This window comes from Vipera ursinii (genome assembly GCF_947247035.1).
Source record: "Vipera ursinii genome assembly, chromosome: 1".
Classification (NCBI taxonomy): Eukaryota; Metazoa; Chordata; class Lepidosauria; order Squamata; family Viperidae; genus Vipera; species Vipera ursinii.
Genome location: NC_139512.1, coordinates 278,927,203 through 278,944,058, shown reverse-complemented (window position 1 = coordinate 278,944,058; position 16,856 = coordinate 278,927,203). Strand labels below are relative to the sequence as shown.

Sequence of the window (16,856 nt, the reverse complement as noted above, 5' to 3'; positions counted from 1 at the left end):
TTATTGTTATTATTATTATTATTATTATTATTATTATTATTATTATTATTATTATTATTAATTTTATTTATATACCGCCCTTCTCCCGAAGGACTCAGTGCGGTGAACAGGGCAGATGTATAAAATACAAAAGTTAAAAAGAAATTAAAACATAATGCCCAAATAAAAACGATAAATACAAATGTTAAGAGCAATAAAAAAATATTGTATTGCACTGCTCCTTCCGTGGGACCTCTTGATTACAGCAAAAAGATCTAATGACACTAAAGTTTGTTGAGTGCTTGATGGCTTTTGTGTCACCCGCCCTTTTTCAAAACTCTTGTCCTTTTGTTGTACTCTTTATATCTTGTAAAAAAAATATCCCGTGGTCATGTGATCAAAATTAAGATGCTTGGCAGCTGGCATGTGTTTATGGCAGTTGCAGTGTCCCGGGGTCATGTGGCCTTCGGACAAGCAAATAAACTGGGAAGCCACTTTCACTTGTGTTACTAAATTAACAACTGCAATGATTTACTTGAGAACTGTGGCAGAAAGGTCATAAAATCGGGCATCATATATAAGGGATCATATATAAGATGCTTACCATGTACATTTTCTAAAAGAAACAAACCTAACAAAGAATTTCAGTACCATACTATTTGCAGTTCCTTATAAGTAGGTAACATTGTATTTGGTGATGTTTGCTCCCAATAAGAATGTACAGAATATTGAACTAAGTAAGGGATTCGTGGGGTTGCTGAATACCAATGAGCTCACTGTTTAACGCTCCCCAAGTAGATTTCTCCAGATAATTTAAACCAAATACTATGTTTTGTAATAGTTCTTTTCAGTCATTTTGATTCCCTTTGTATCAATAAGAATATATTTTCTTTTTCTGCTTTATCCTCAGTGCTTTTTTTTAAAAAAAATCCTTGATGTATTGTGTCAAGGTACTAATTTAATTGGTAAAAAGCTTATGTAATGATGTAACATAAGGTGCAATGATAGGAATGACTCAGCAGGAGTCTATCCCTTTAAGAACCTGAGTATAAAAGGGAAGGCTTTGCTGGTTCGTGTTCTCTCTCTCTCTCTCTCTCTCTCCCCCCCCCCCTCTCTCTCTCTCTCTCTCTTCTTTTCCTGCTGTAACTGCTGTGTGTTGGAATTTGCTGTATTACCACATGTATGTATATTGTTCCTGGTGTATGATATTGTAGATAGTGTATGATAAACCACCATTTAATATAGAACACTGCTTACTGTATTTACTCCTGGGTTACCTAAGCGCAGTAAGACTGCATGCTCTGACATATTTTCTGTATGTTTAAAGGTGTACTTTTTGATTGATCATAGATTTGAGTTTAATCAGTGATTATGCTAAAGTGGACTGAAATATCTGAAAAGTATTCAATTCAGAGCAACTATTGTCTGGCATTATTTATTTGCTTCTGAATTATAGTGCTATCTTGGAACTCAACTGCTTTGAAACTCATTGGATTTGTTACTCAGTGCATTTTGATGTGAAAATTTTGTCCCGGTACTCATCGTTTGTTTGGTACTCAATGCACAAGCTAGAACTTGTTGGTGTTGGCTGCCTTGTTACTCACTACATTATTCCTTATGGGAAAAAATGTGTTTGGTACTCATCACACCTCCTGGAACCAATTAATGATGAATACTGAGGTACCACTTTATTGGTGTAAACCCTGTGCAAATACCTCTCAAAGAAACTCTAAAAACCATGTTAGAAGTTAACATAGTTTTTTGGCATAGGGTTATACGATCTGAGTTACAATAGTCTGAACAACCAGTAGATGTCAGCAGGTAATTATTGTGGTTTGCTCTCACTGCTGCTCTCTGTTGCTCATCTGGATTTCTGAAGCACTGTTTTCTTTACAATACTATCTTGAAGTATCTTCCACAACTACTGTGGAAATATTAAATGCTATATATGGACTTTGTCAGTATAATGACTGCCTTTATTTTTGTTTTTGCCACTATCTTTATTTTCAAGGGAATTTTAAGAAATCCGACTTTCAGAAAGTTTTATTTACATATATTGAAGTCTACGTATTAAAATACAGACTTGCCAGCTGTTGCATTTTGTTTATTAAGTGTTACTTAAGTGTTATCCAGAATAGAAGTTTTTGCTTCCCTATGTATTACACAGTGGAGAATCACAGACTATCCACAAACTTCTTTTAAGTGGGGTCATCACTACTTGCTCCGTTACAGTATAAATTAAATAATGTAACTTGCTAGTATCTCTGATTGAGGAGACAGTTCCTGGATAGGAAGTATTTATTTATTTATTTATTTAGATTTATATACCGCCCTTTCCCGAAGGACTCAGGGCGGTTTACAGGATATTTAAAGGAAAATCAATACAAAAGTTAAAAACAAATTAAAAAAAGATTAAATGAGACCCTGAGAAAAATAAAAACCCAGTTAAAATTAAAAATTAAAAAATTCTCAGCCTGGGCCAGAGAGCTTGTATCATTTTACCAAAAAAACAACAACAAACCATGGAAAAATCCCAGATTCCAGCATGCAGCATAAGATCACTCTTCAGATGACAGGCCAAGGAACTTTATATCTTCAGCCTTCTTGGAATCCACTGTGCTTTGTCAGCTATTATTTGCACATCTGTTTCCTCCATAAAGAGACTTATCTCAAATGAGTGTTTTAGTCTGATAAGATGAACATTAAAAGCTGTTGCATGTTGTAGAACCCATTTATTCTAGATTATTTTTGAAAGGGTGAGAGATTGCTTAGTGTTTCTACATATAGGACCACTCATGTGACAAAGAGGTCTCCCAGAGATGAATTAAAATATACATTGCAGATATTTTTGTCAAGCCCCACAAATTCAATGCTATTGAATAAAGCAATGGATACCAGTCAGTTTAGCCAACAAAGGAGGAACTGAAGAACTCATATCCTATTTTATTTGCCCACATTGCAAGATTAATAAAGCAGTTGTGGTTTGTAATGGTTTAAAGTTTAACATAATTGTGAATATACCGTAACCATCTGACCTTTATTCAACAAGCATGGCTTAGCAATGTAAGAATGAGGCACAGCCTCCATTTCTTGATGTAAACTTTGAATGGCATTTATCTTACTTAGCAGTATGTTTTGTGTTTTGAAGCTTGCATTATTATCACCAAAGTTAAGAGCAGAGTCTTAACGTAACAGCAGGCATGCACAATCTTTCCCCCTGAATCTATGTGTACAAATTTCCCCTGCTCATCCCATCTTCTTTAAGATAAGAACTTATATTGCCATTGGCCTCAACCAAGAGATTCTCTAACCTCAATGTTGAGTTTAGAAACACTGGGTTAAATCTCAGACCCTGCTCCTGATCATGGCCATTAACTTTGTGCTCTCTTCTTGTTGGGTTCTCTTGGATTTTAATATTCTAATAAACTGAAATAATTCTGGACACACTGCTTGCATTTCTTCTATTTCGTTAAGTTGACGGCCTCTATGGAATTAAGTCGGTAAAAACAGATGCTCAAGATTTCAAAATTATATCACTAAAAGCTTCATTACTTGATTAGGGCAGCCTGATGTTCAAAATTTGATTTTCAATGGTCTTTCAAATTACTCCTAGTCTCAATAAAAAACAAATGTCAGGATAAAATAAAGCAGTATTTATTGATCTATAGGTAAGACATTTTAAGACATTCAAGATATATCTAGCGAGCAAGCAAGCATACAGGTAGATCTTTAAGGGTTTTTTTTTAATTACATGACTGTATCTTCTCAACATTTCTTTTAGTTTTATGTATGCAATTACACTTTCCTTTTAAAGATTCTGCTGTGTTTTGGCCAGCCACTGATCTCACAGTGTTCTTGTTGGAAGGAAAATAAACTGAAATATTAGGTGTTATTGCTGCCTTGAATTAACTTTATAGACACACCCAGACACAAACACATACACACCCACACAATCCATGACCTGTTGTGTCATCATTTCACAGATATTCCTTACTTAAACAGAGAAACAGAATGATAATGGGCAGGTGAAAAAGCAGTGGAAGAAGCAACTTTTGACTTCCTACTAGCTTCCCCATTGATTTTCTTTGCATGAAACTGGCAGAGAGCATTGGAAATGATTATGTGACCATTGCTGCCTGTTGTAATACAGCAGCACTGAAACAGCCACAACTTTGCCAGATTTCAATCCCATGAAAGTCATACGTTACAGATTTTGGACAAATTGTGTTAAGTTAGCTGATTTGAAGTACATTAATTAAAAAATGTACTATTAGGATACATCATTTTGCCAACTGAAGGCTACAAACAAAGAGACATGAAAGTGTGTATGTATGTATCATTATTATATCATATTATTATATCATTATTTAGTGTAGGTCTTCCATTTGCAAAAAATCTCTTGCAGAATTAGAAAGCACTGTTTTCCTGAACACCGACTCATCCTCCTATGATCTGCTGCAAAGGTATCAGCATTAGTTTTATTCCTCATTCCTTCTATGTATTAAGTGAATCTGCTGTGTAAGAATTGGCTACACTTTGCAAAGATGCTTAGTTTTGTCTGTGTCTCCTATGGAAAGCTGCTCTTCATCCTATGCCTTCTGGCTACACTGAAGTACTAAAAGTAATAAAAATAATAGCTGTAAGCCAAAATCATTTTGTTTTTGCTATCTTGTCTCCAGAATCCTACCTTACTTGATAATTACCTATATTGAAGCATTTTAAAAGCTGTAGGAATCACAAGGAAATTTTAGCGTTATTAGAAATCAGATACCTGATTTCCATCAAACCCAAGATATAATATTGGAGTCGGGGATGAGATTAAATAACTAGCCAAACAATAAAAGCCATCCAGTTTTAGACAAATACAAAATGTATAATGATGATGATGATGATGATGATGATGATGATGATGATGATGGAGCACCACTTGAACACCACTGGCATTGACAAATTCGCTATTAGTCAATTCCATCAAACATCCACATCTACCTATCCTAGGTCCTTGGTAAGGATTCGATAGGTAGACAAAAATGTCCAATCCAGTCTGAACATCTGGCCGACTGTGCGATGATCAATAATAACAATAACAATAATGATGATGATGTTGGAAGGGACCTTGAAGGTCATCTAGTCCAACCCCCTGCTCAGGCAGGAAACCCTATACCATTTCAGAAAAATGTCCAGTCTCTTCTTAAAAACTTCCAGTGTTGGATTGATAAGGAGAATAGAGATAGGCACTCGTGGCGCGTAAATGAGAATTTGTTTAGAAATCAGAGAAATGTGGAAGAATGCAAACAGCGGATGAAGGATTTTTTTGAAATTAATATGAATAAGGGCACCTCTATGGACATGGTTTGGGATGCTAGTAAGGCCTACATGAGAGGGGTGTTGATATATATGAATAATAAACATAGACGTGCTGTGGAAGCTAGGAGGAAAGAACTGGAGAATGAAATAAAGGAAAAAGAAAAGGCTTTGATTTTGAATTCAGAGGATGTGAAGACTAAGGAGGCTATTAAACTGTTAAGAGGACAATTTGATAAATTAATGGCTGACCAAGTGGCAACCAATTTGCGGTTTGCCAGGCATAATACCTTTTGCAACGCTAACAAACCAGGTAGATGGTTAGCTTATAGATTGAGGAAAAAGCAAAGGGCTTCTAATATAGACAAAATTGAGCATAAAGGAAGGGTTGTGTTTCAACAGGACCTTATCAAGGATGCTTTTGTGGATTTTTATTCTAAACTTTATGCTAAGGAGAAGATTAATGAAAAAGACATTGATATATATTTGGAGAATGCTAGCATCCCGGTTCTTACGCAGGTACAAAAAGAGGGGATTAATCAATTAATTACAGAAGAAGAAATTTTTACAGCAATTAAGGAATTGAAGGTGGATAAAGCACCAGGTACGGATGGTTTGTCTGCGGCTTATTACAAAAATTTACAATTAGAGATGATGAAACCGTTAAAGGAACTGTTCCAGACAATCCAGAGGGGGGGAAAGGTGCCACCGTCTTGGAGAACAGCTTTTATTTCCTTGATTCCGAAGGAAGACCAAGATGCTACTCAAGTTAAAAATTATAGACCGATATCGCTTTTAAATACAGATTACAAGATATTTGCTAAGGTGTTGGCTAATAGACTGATGAGGGTTCTGCAACAGGTGATTCATGGGGACCAAACGGGGTTTATTAGTGGTAGGCAAATGAAATATAATGTGAGGCATATAGTTGATGTGTTAGAGTTTTTGGAAAGGAACAACCAGATCCCTGCGGCGCTAATTTTTCTAGATGCTGAAAAAACTTTTGATCAATTGAATTGGCAATTTTTGATGAAAGTTTTAAACAAAATGGATTTTGGGGGAAATTTTTTACAACCGATTAGGGCATTATATCAAAAACAAACTGCCCGAATTATAGTTAATAATAGTCTGACAGAAGCATGTAATATTGAGAAGGGCACAAGGCAAGGGTGTCCGTTATCGCCCTTGTTATTTGTGTTAACATTAGAGATATTATTGGTTAAAATACGGAATTCGGAAAAAATTAAGGGTATACAAATTAGAGATCAGGATTATAGATTGAGAGTATTCGCAGATGATCTGGTTGTTACAGTGACCCAGCCAGAGAACTCTGTTGTGGACCTGATGGAGATAATAACACAATACGGGAAGGTTTCTGGATTTAAAGTTAATATACAGAAAACCAAAATTCTGGCCAAAAATATGACAGTTTCGCAAAAGGCTCTCTTAGAAGGATTAACTGGATTTGAGATTGTTAAAAGGGTTAAATATTTGGGGGTGCTTTTGTCGCCCTCTAATACAAAGTTATATAAAAATAATTATGAAAAACTATGGGGGAAAATTCAAAAAGAATTGGAGAGTTGGGAAAAATTGCAATTGTCTTTGTTGGGACGGATCGCAGCAGTGAAAATGAATGTCCTGCCTAAATTTTTATTTTTATTTCAAATGATACCAATTCTTAAGAAAGATTCTAATTTGGAGGAATGGCAGCGAGGTATCAATAAATTTGTTTGGGCAGGGAAAAGGCCACGAGTTAAACTTAAGATTATGCAGGATACTCGTGAGAGAGGTGGTCTTAAAATGCCCAATCTTAAACTATATTATGAAGCTGCTGCATTAGTAGGAATAAGTGATTGGATTAATTTGACACGAGAGATTATTAAATCTTGAGGGCCACGATTTGTTGTTTGGCTGGCATGCATATTTGCTGTATGACAAGAAGGTAGACAATGTGTTTAGAGTGCATATTCTAAGACAGGCGTTGTTGAGAGTTTGGAAGAAGTATAGACATAAGCTAGATTGCAAGATACCACTGTGGGCAATTCCAAAACACGCAATAGAAAATATACATGCTGGTTTCAAACATGATGTGACTACGTACAAGGAGATTCTGAGCTTGGAAAGAAATGTCTGGTGTTTGAAATCATATAGCCTCTTGCGAGAAGAGAAGGTTGTTCAAACTTGGTTTCAATATATTCAGCTACGGGCCAGGTGGAAAGAAGACCAGAAAATTGGTTTTACAATGACTGATGAAAATTTGATAAAGCAAATTAGAAATCAGGGTCCAGCACATATCAAACGGATATATCTTGCATTGATAGAAATTGACTCAGAAACAGAGCTTGTTAAAGATTGTATGATTAAATGGGCCCAAAATATCCAAGAAGTTATTACAATGGATACGTGGGAAAGGATTTGGGTGAGGAACGTAAAATTTACACAAGCTCAAAATCTAAGAGAGAATTTTTACAAAATGTTTTATAGATGGCATTTAGATCCTAAAAAGCTTGCAAGTATGTATCCGAATTATCAGCCTAAATGTTGGAGGTGCGGTGACGAAGACGCAACATATTTTCACATATGGTGGACTTGTAAAAAGGTTAAGGCTTTTTGGATAAAAGTCTGGTGGAACATGCAGAAGATTTTTAAACAGAGGATAAAGTTTTGTCCGCAACTTTTTTTGTTGGGAATAATTACAGATGCTACAGTTGTGGACACTAAGTTGATGTTGAATTTAATTACGGCAGCAAGACTCTTAATAGGTCAGTATTGGAAGAAGGAGGAACTGCCGACTATAGAAGAATGGACTTTAAAGGTTTCTGACCTGGCAGAGATGGCAAAGATATCGGCCTATTTGAAAGATCATTCGCAAGAACGCTATATTATGGAGTGGAGAAAATGGATTGAGCATATCCAGAACAAATACGGGACTAAGAAGTTTCATGTAGCATTTGAATAAGTCTTCCTTTCCCCCCCCTTTTTTTTATATATATATATATTTATATATTTTATATTAATAGTGTTTGTAGTTATCCTATATGAGCTAGAGAGTGATAGATTTTAGCGTTTACGGTTGTTAGCATATGGTTGTTTATGATTCTTTTTTTTGTTTTTTATACCTTGTACTTAGCTCTGGGAAGTCGGGGGGGAGGGGTAAGGAGGGAGGGATAGGGGAGGGGTAGGGGGGTTTGTTAAAGATAAAATGTATGATAAAACTTTTCAATAAAAAAAAATAATAGCTGTAAGCCAAAATCATTTTGTTTTTGCTATCTTGTCTCCAGAATCCTACCTTACTTGATAATTACCTATATTGAAGCATTTTAAAAGCTGTAGGAATCACAAGGAAATTTTAGCGTTATTAGAAATCAGATACCTGATTTCCATCAAACCCAAGATATAATATTGGAGTCGGGGATGAGATTAAATAACTAGCCAAACAATAAAAGCCATCCAGTTTTAGACAAATACAAAATGTATAATGATGATGATGATGATGATGATGATGATGATGATGATGATGGAGCACCACTTGAACACCACTGGCATTGACAAATTCGCTATTAGTCAATTCCATCAAACATCCACATCTACCTATCCTAGGTCCTTGGTAAGGATTCGATAGGTAGACAAAAATGTCCAATCCAGTCTGAACATCTGGCCGACTGTGCGATGATCAATAATAACAATAACAATAATGATGATGTTGGAAGGGACCTTGAAGGTCATCTAGTCCAACCCCCTGCTCAGGCAGGAAACCCTATACCATTTCAGAAAAATGTCCAGTCTCTTCTTAAAAACTTCCAGTGTTGGAGCATTCACAGCTTCTGGAGGCAGGTTGATCAACTGGTTAATTGTTCTAACTGTCAGGAAGTTTCTCCTTAGCTCTAGGTTGCTTCTCTCCTTGACTAGTTTCCATCCGTTGCTTCTTGTCCTACCTTCAGGTGCTTTCGAGAATAGCTTGACTCCCTCTTGACTCCCTCCCTCCCTCTGTAAATACGACATTTACAGATTTGTATTTTAATTATTATCAAGATTAGAAAAGAATTCATGTGGTTAGTGTAGGTGCCACTGTTTTTAATATGAGCTGAGCACTGTTGTTTTTTGTTTAAAAAACAAGATTTGTATTTATTATGAATTACTGACTTTTCAGGTTTTATTGCCAAGTTTAAAACTTGTTTCTTAGTACTTTGCAAAATAAATGTGGTTGGCACTACTTATACTTTGGCACTGCTGATCTGGCCATTTGGCCATCCCAGTATCCTGGCTGTTTGATATCAAGAAGACTTACTTAAAATGAAAGATCTGAGCTTTGACAATATTGATAGACTGGAAAGTTTACTGCAGGAGCTTGCCCAGCTGGGTAAACTCCTAGAGCTCTTCCAGATGGTAATATAGATTCATCAGTGATGTCATCCTTGTGCATTTCCATGACAAAGCCAGCAGGCACTTGGAATTGCTTGTTCAAAAGTGTATGACTACAGTGGAAGAAAGCCAGGGCCTTCACATGTATTAAGTGGGAATGCTGTGGAATGACATGGGGATCATCTCATTTTGTTACTGGATCTAAATGCATGTCTGGAAGAACCATTGGCATAAGACTTGGTGTTTTGGCATCAGAAATTGGAAAAAAAACAAGTGATGCTTCTTGATAACTCTGGATTTAACAAACTTTCAGAAAACTTCAGATTCCTTGATGGCTGAAACTGCAGAAACTACAAATAGTCCTTGACTTATGATAATTCAGTCAGCAACTGTTCTAAGTTATGATAGCACTGAATGAATGGTGATTATAACTGGTCATGAGAATACTGGCCCTCCCAGCACCTCCACAGTCACATGATCATATTCTGAGTGCATGGCAACCCGTTTGCACTTATGATCAATTACCAAGTGCCCCTTGATCACATGATCACCATTTACAACCTTCCTCTGATTTGCCCAGAAAGTCAGTGGGGAAGCTGGAAGAGAATGTTGCAAGTTGTTGGGTAAGTCTCCTTCACCCATGCACCATCCTCATTACAATTATAATAGAGCAGCATTTATTGGGGGAGTTCACCAAAGATTTTGGTGCCGCGGGTTTTCTCTTCATTAGGAGATTATCTGGAGAAGAGTTTGAATGCTTCTAGTTCTGAGTTGAACAATAAGAAGAAAATAGAATAGAATAGAATAGAATAGAATAGAATAGAATAGAATAGAATAGAATAGAATAGAATAGAATAGAATAGGAAGGAACCTTGGAGGTCTTCTAGTCCAGCCCCCTGTTCAAGCAGGAGAACCTATACCATTTCTTTCTTTATATGGATACATCTGGATTCATGGAATAAAATACAATATTTAACCCAGATAGGATTTAAACATAGCATAAAGCATTCTATTGTTGCTGAATGTTTTTGACATCCAGCATGGTGCAGAAAAATTTCTGCTTATGAATAGGATATCACTGTTCTCACCTTCCTTGCTCCCTTACTTGTGTGTACCAGTAATATGCTTGGAATATTATCACAATTCTTGAGAGCAGCTTTTGGGAAAACAGTAATGATGAGAAGAGGAAAACAAATAGGATGTTGTGTCTTAAAGAACAAGCACCATTTCACCCTTTTGTTTTTAGTTGGTTCTTTCTGTTTTTGGCTCTGCCTTCCACTTTAATCTATTGAAATAGCAGTTGAAGCTAGAAAAAGATCCCTCTGTCCCCAGTACTTCTAATTGTTTTTTCTAGAATTATCTTATTGGAAGAAAATATTCCATCTGTTCCATTCCTTAATATAGCAAGACTTCTAAGTGAACTGTGTGACAAAGCCTGGCTGAATTCCATACCATGTGGTTTCTGGCCTCAAGCAAGATGAACACAATCTGTTTTTTCTACATTTAATAAAGGAAGAGATGGGTTCTTTCGTTTGGCAAATGTGAAACTTGATTTGGTGATGCTTTTGTTTTATGCCTGTTATCTTATACTAGTAGCTTCCTGCTGCCCATCCATTTTTTCAGTCATTCAAATAGGCATCACGTACATATAAATATTTATATTTTATATTTCTAGATTACAGATCTCCCTCAAGGATATATAAGATCCAGCAATAGAATTCTACTTCCAATAATGTTTTCCAAGAACATTTTAGATCATTGGCTACTTGACTTCAATTATGCACTTGAAATTTCCAAATAGCACTTTAAAAACTTTTCATGGTTCTTTCCAATAGCACACCTGTTTTTCCTGCTGTGTAATAGTATTTAAAAACAATCCCGTGTATAGAGTTCGGCTTTCCAAAACAGAAAACTTTTCCATTTTTAAAAAAGTTATATTGCACACAATTTAACCATGGCACAATTTCATTTATATTGGTGAAGTTTTCTCTTTTACTTGGCTGTGGGTATATGCCTTTAAAAATTTACAATATTAAAAATTTAAGATTTAAGAACCAAAACGACACTGTACTGCACTGACACTGCAACATTCATTTGTTTGGGTTAAATGCTAGTTAAAATGATTTTCTTGAACAAGTTTATTTTAAGAGGCATCTTATCTAGGCTCTCTATAAAAAAGAATTCCAGAAACTCCCAGCCCGTGTTTTATTCTTGGTTTTAGCTTTTTGAAAGTTCTGTCAGACAGAAACCTATAGGATTTCATTATTTGACAGGGAATTCTGTTAGGAAGGCAAAGTCTCAAGTCATAAATCTAGATAGCTGAATGGATTGGTGTCACATCCAAGAAACCACATTATGGCATAGTTTGCTGAGTGAACCCAACTGTTGTGACATCGTCCGGAAACCAGAGTTAAAAACATACCGTGCCTGAACTTGATGTCTGCAGAAGAGCCTTTTCTGTCCTGCCAAGCTTAATCTCCATTCTAGGTTGACACTGTAAAAAAAAGCAATGCAAGGGAATTATTTTTGTTCCTTTGAGAGGGTAGAACCAGCAGGGCTTTTTTTGTCATAGAACACCCAGAATGGAGTTCCGGCACCTTTTCTGGATGGAACCTTGTAGGATAGGCAAGGCGGGTTGTATGATGTGTGTGAGTTCCGGCACCTTTCTTTTTCTTTTTTTATTACAAAAAAAGGACTGGGAACCACTATATTTTGCCAGCCTCTTTTTGTTGTAGCCATTGAGTCAGGTGCTGCCCACTTTTTACTCTTTACCCTTCTGATGGATATATTCTGAAGATTTTCCCAGTTAACAGTTTTTCTTATTGAGACCATATCAGTTATAAGAATATGTTAAGTCATACAACAACAGTGAAGTATCCATTTTGTAGATGGTGAATGTGATGAATGCTGTTTACTTGGATTGGTTTCAACTTATTTCCTGGCAAATTGGGATTCTTTGGGGAAAAGTGGAGGGGTACCAATGCTTTTAGCCAAGTCCATATATTGCTATATTGTTAGTATCTCCTGTGCTTTTCTTCTCATTTTTTGGGATGTTATCTTTTAAGTATGTTTTCCCTCCCCCACTCCCAAAGCGAGTATACTAATTGAAAAGAATATGCTGAGGATAATAATTCAGGTGGAAGAACAAGAAGAAAATGAGAAAAGTTTTGACATTCTAAAGTGTTTCAAAATAAATGAAAAAAAGAGAGATCATAAAGGCTACTGGCCTAAATGAGGCAATCTTACAGACTCTAAGAAGAAATGCTCAGAAAAATAGCAAGAATAAGCAAAAGTGCTACAAAATCTATTAGAACAAAACCCAAAGAATTGGAAAAGATGGAATGTTTATTAGGTGTTTAGATATAAGATCAGGCCAAGAAGAATCGGTGGCAAATTGTTTAAAACTAAAAGAGAAGATCACAGGGGGAAAAATGAAAACGATGTAGTGCCTCCATCGACTGTGTAAGTTCTTTATTAGGATTATGTATTGGCTTGAAAACACATTTGTAACTAAAACACTGCCATTTTGAGTGGTCTATCTCTAACCCTATTCTTTCCACAAACCCTGGTATTCATATTGAATGATTTTGTGGAACACAAGCTCAGGGGTCTTCAAACCTGGCCTTTTTATGACTTGTGGACTTCAACTCCCAGAATTCCTCAGCCAGGTACGCTGGCTGAGGAATTCTGGGAGCTGAAGTCCACAAGTCATAAAAAGGCCAAGTTTTGAAGACCCTTGCCCAAGCTGTTGTTCTTCAGGAGACCTGATTGTACAGTCAGAGCTAGTTAGTATTTGTATTGGGAACTATCAGGATATTCCAGGCTGGGCATGTAATATTTTGTAAATAATTTACAAAACAGAAAATAAAGCACTTCCTGTTTGTTGCCAAGACAGTGACACTGATGTTTCCATGCAGTCCCTAAGAGTTGAACCTGATCTAAAAGAATCTTTGTAATATTTTTAGTCACAGCAGCTAAAACCTTCTCACATTCTCTCCAAATCCATAGCACTCACTGTCTTCTTTCTTGCTAGGTCAGTATTACGTGGCTGTGCATCTGCTTTGGACATCAGTAGGCTGACCCTTTATTTGGAACAGGAAAGTCTATTTTCATAGTGAAGTCTTGCTATTTTTAATACAAACAGAACTAGATCAAAAGAATGAGAGAGCAATAGTTATTTGTATTGTCCCTCATAATTAGAGGTCTTGACAACTTGTGTCAGGATTGGTCAACATGCATATTAAGCTTATATTGTTAGTTTTTATTTTATTTGACCAATCCTGGGAATAGCTCTGTTTGTATTGTCCATTCTCCTGATATAGAGTAAGAAAGCAAACTGGTGAGAAAACACCATTAAATGAGACTGCAGAATTAGGTATTTAGGTTAGCTAACACAAAGCTTTTGAAATATTAATTTCTAGATAGGAATGTGAAGCAAGTATAGGAGGATAAAATGTATTCTCAGTAGAGAGATTTAATTTCCTCTGCCATTTGCACAGATGTAACAGAAGAGGAAACACTAAGATGTAAAAATATTTGTTTCATTTTAAATTAAACTGGTATACATATTGAGTTACTGCACATCATTACTTGAAAATGAAGATGCTTTAAGTTCCACACAATTATATCAAGATTTTATGCTCTGTGTTTTTCTTAAAGTAGTAATAATATTGCCATATTACTTTTACTCAGTAATTTATATATTACAATAAATGTGCTAGTCTTAATTTGCACTTGCCTCCAAAAATGTAAGTAAATAGCATGATGTGCATATTTTAGTTACATATTAGATTCAAGTTTACATACCATTTTTGTGTTCAACTATCCATTCAAGATGTCAATGTAAACATACCTTCACAAATCAGTCTGTGCTATCTGGAACAGGGATATCAACTGCTGTATTCTTAAGGGGTAACTTCTTCTCCAGAAGCTTCTGGATTCTTCTTTAGAAGCTTCAGGCCTGAAGCCAGTGGTACATTTCCTAAATGAACAAACATCTTCCCCTCTGTTCTTGTTTCATAATAATGTTGAAAATACTGAACATGGATACCTTCCCCCTTATGGAAATAACATCTATGATGTGCTTTGCAAGGGACCATATTCTTTCACAAAATTTGGAAAATACATTGTACAATTTAGAATCCATTGGATTTGGGCAGCTAATGCATTCAAATAAACAGCAAAGGATACCTTACAAAATGTTTCAAACTCAAACTTAGAAAAGGAAGATAGCTTAAACTTATAAGAAAAAAAATAAAATAAAAAATTCTATTTGCAAACAGAGCATGAGCATGAGCAGGATTAAACTTTGTGTGTGTGTGTGTGTGTGTGTGTGTGTGTGTGTGTGTGTGGTGGTGGTGGTGGGGGGTTTTGCCAGAACTGCTGATCATTCGAAACTATGAGACTGTCTATAATCACCAGAGTGAGTCTTTGAAATCTGGCCTGTTCACATCTTGCAAGGCTAGTGAATATGAGGAAGACATTTGATACAGAAGAGAAGGCAGATTGCTCTTAAACTGTGCACTCTGTTAAAATGAATGTCTGAACTGTGATTATTGCAGTGTGGCAGGCAGACAACTGTGTAATACATTTTCAAATGATTAGGGAAGGAGAAGGGTACAATAAATAAAAACACACACACACACACACACACACATATACATACACATATATATATATATATATATATATATATATATATATATATATATATATATATATATATATATATATATATATATATATACACATGTGGATCCTTGGTTTTTCGGGTTTTTCCCCGCGTAGAATTAAAGGTGTAGGCGCAACGTTTCGATGGGATTCCATCGAAACGTTGCGCCTACACCTTTAATTCTACGCGGGGAAAAACCCGAAAAACCAAGGATCCACATACAGGCACCCGCGAAAACCTCAGAAAACATATATACACATATATACACATACACACACACAGCATGTAGCATAGATTTTCTTGTAAATTTTGTCGGGCAGTTTTTAATACTTCATCTCTGCAACTTCAGATAAAGGTTGCCAAATATTATTTTGAAAATAAGCAAATGCTTGTGCATGACAGAGAGGCAAAACAGGATATTTCTGCCTTGTCCTTCTGTTGCTAGATGTCTGTCCCCTAGCATATTTTTAGAGAGCTATGTTTCAAAATGATAGCAACTGAAGATGCTTCTATTGTAAAATAGGGTAAGTAACTTCATATCTACTTTTACAATTTGAATAATGCTAGCAACCCTGAAGCTTTAAAGTGTTTTGCAAAGCATGAACATATGGTTGCTTCTATTTTAAAGCAGTATTTTAAGTGGTGCAATACTTAAAAGTTCCTGTCCCATGTGCATAACCATTCTCCTCCTCCACCAATCTTCGTACCATGATTTTGGTTAACAATATGGTAAAATGTAATTTTGTTTTCCTTAAAGTTATCGTATGTTAATATATTCCCTTCAACTCACTTTTTAACTTGTTTAAAGTAGTAAATATTCTCTGTAATCCAGTGAATAGTCTGCTCTTGAGAAATGACAAGTGATATTGATTTTTGTTGCTTTCTATTATTCCCAGAAGCATAGCAACTGTAAAATGTTTTTGGTTCCTCATTTCTTTCTATAGATTATGGTGCTTTTACATTGTAGATTGCCGATCTGGAAAAGATTGATTAGTATTGATGCTTGTCAGGGTTTGACTTAAAAGCACTGGAGATGGGCATTGTACCAAAACCGTCAGATCGAACACCAATCAGGACTGCTTATGTTAGCTGGCTTTCTTTAAATTGTTGCTTTAAATACAATACCAAATCAGACTAACCTGTGTTAGGTCCAGGCATAGAAACACCTCTTTTTTTATTTCTTGTCTATCTTTTCATTGTAATTTGCTCCCATCTCTTTTCTCTGAAATACTTGATTCTGGAGTTGGTCGTTTGCTGATAAATAATGTCAGCAAACTGAAGACCAGCAATTTCAGTTTATTGTCAGCTTGGCTGCAAATGCAATTAAACAGAATTGCCAGCATTCCATTATATATCATTTATGTGAATTTATGCATGTTTCCCTGGGATGAAGCCCTGCTAAACATTGTGGGTTTATTTTTGAATAACCATAGAATTGGCTTGCATATTTTGTATACTTGTATTAAATGTGAGGCCGGCACCATAATGGTTCCTTCCCATCTGCTCTTTCTGTTCACAGAATCTTAGAACTGTGAGCTGG

At 35.9% G+C, this 16,856-nt stretch overlaps 1 protein-coding gene across 1 annotated transcript in view; it reads left to right on the top strand.

The window, feature by feature from the left end:
* PRKN (parkin RBR E3 ubiquitin protein ligase) overlaps nucleotides 1–16,856 on the top strand; it is a 712,723-nt gene that overhangs the window by 1,248 nt on the left and 694,619 nt on the right. The gene's annotated exons all lie outside the window — the stretch shown is intronic.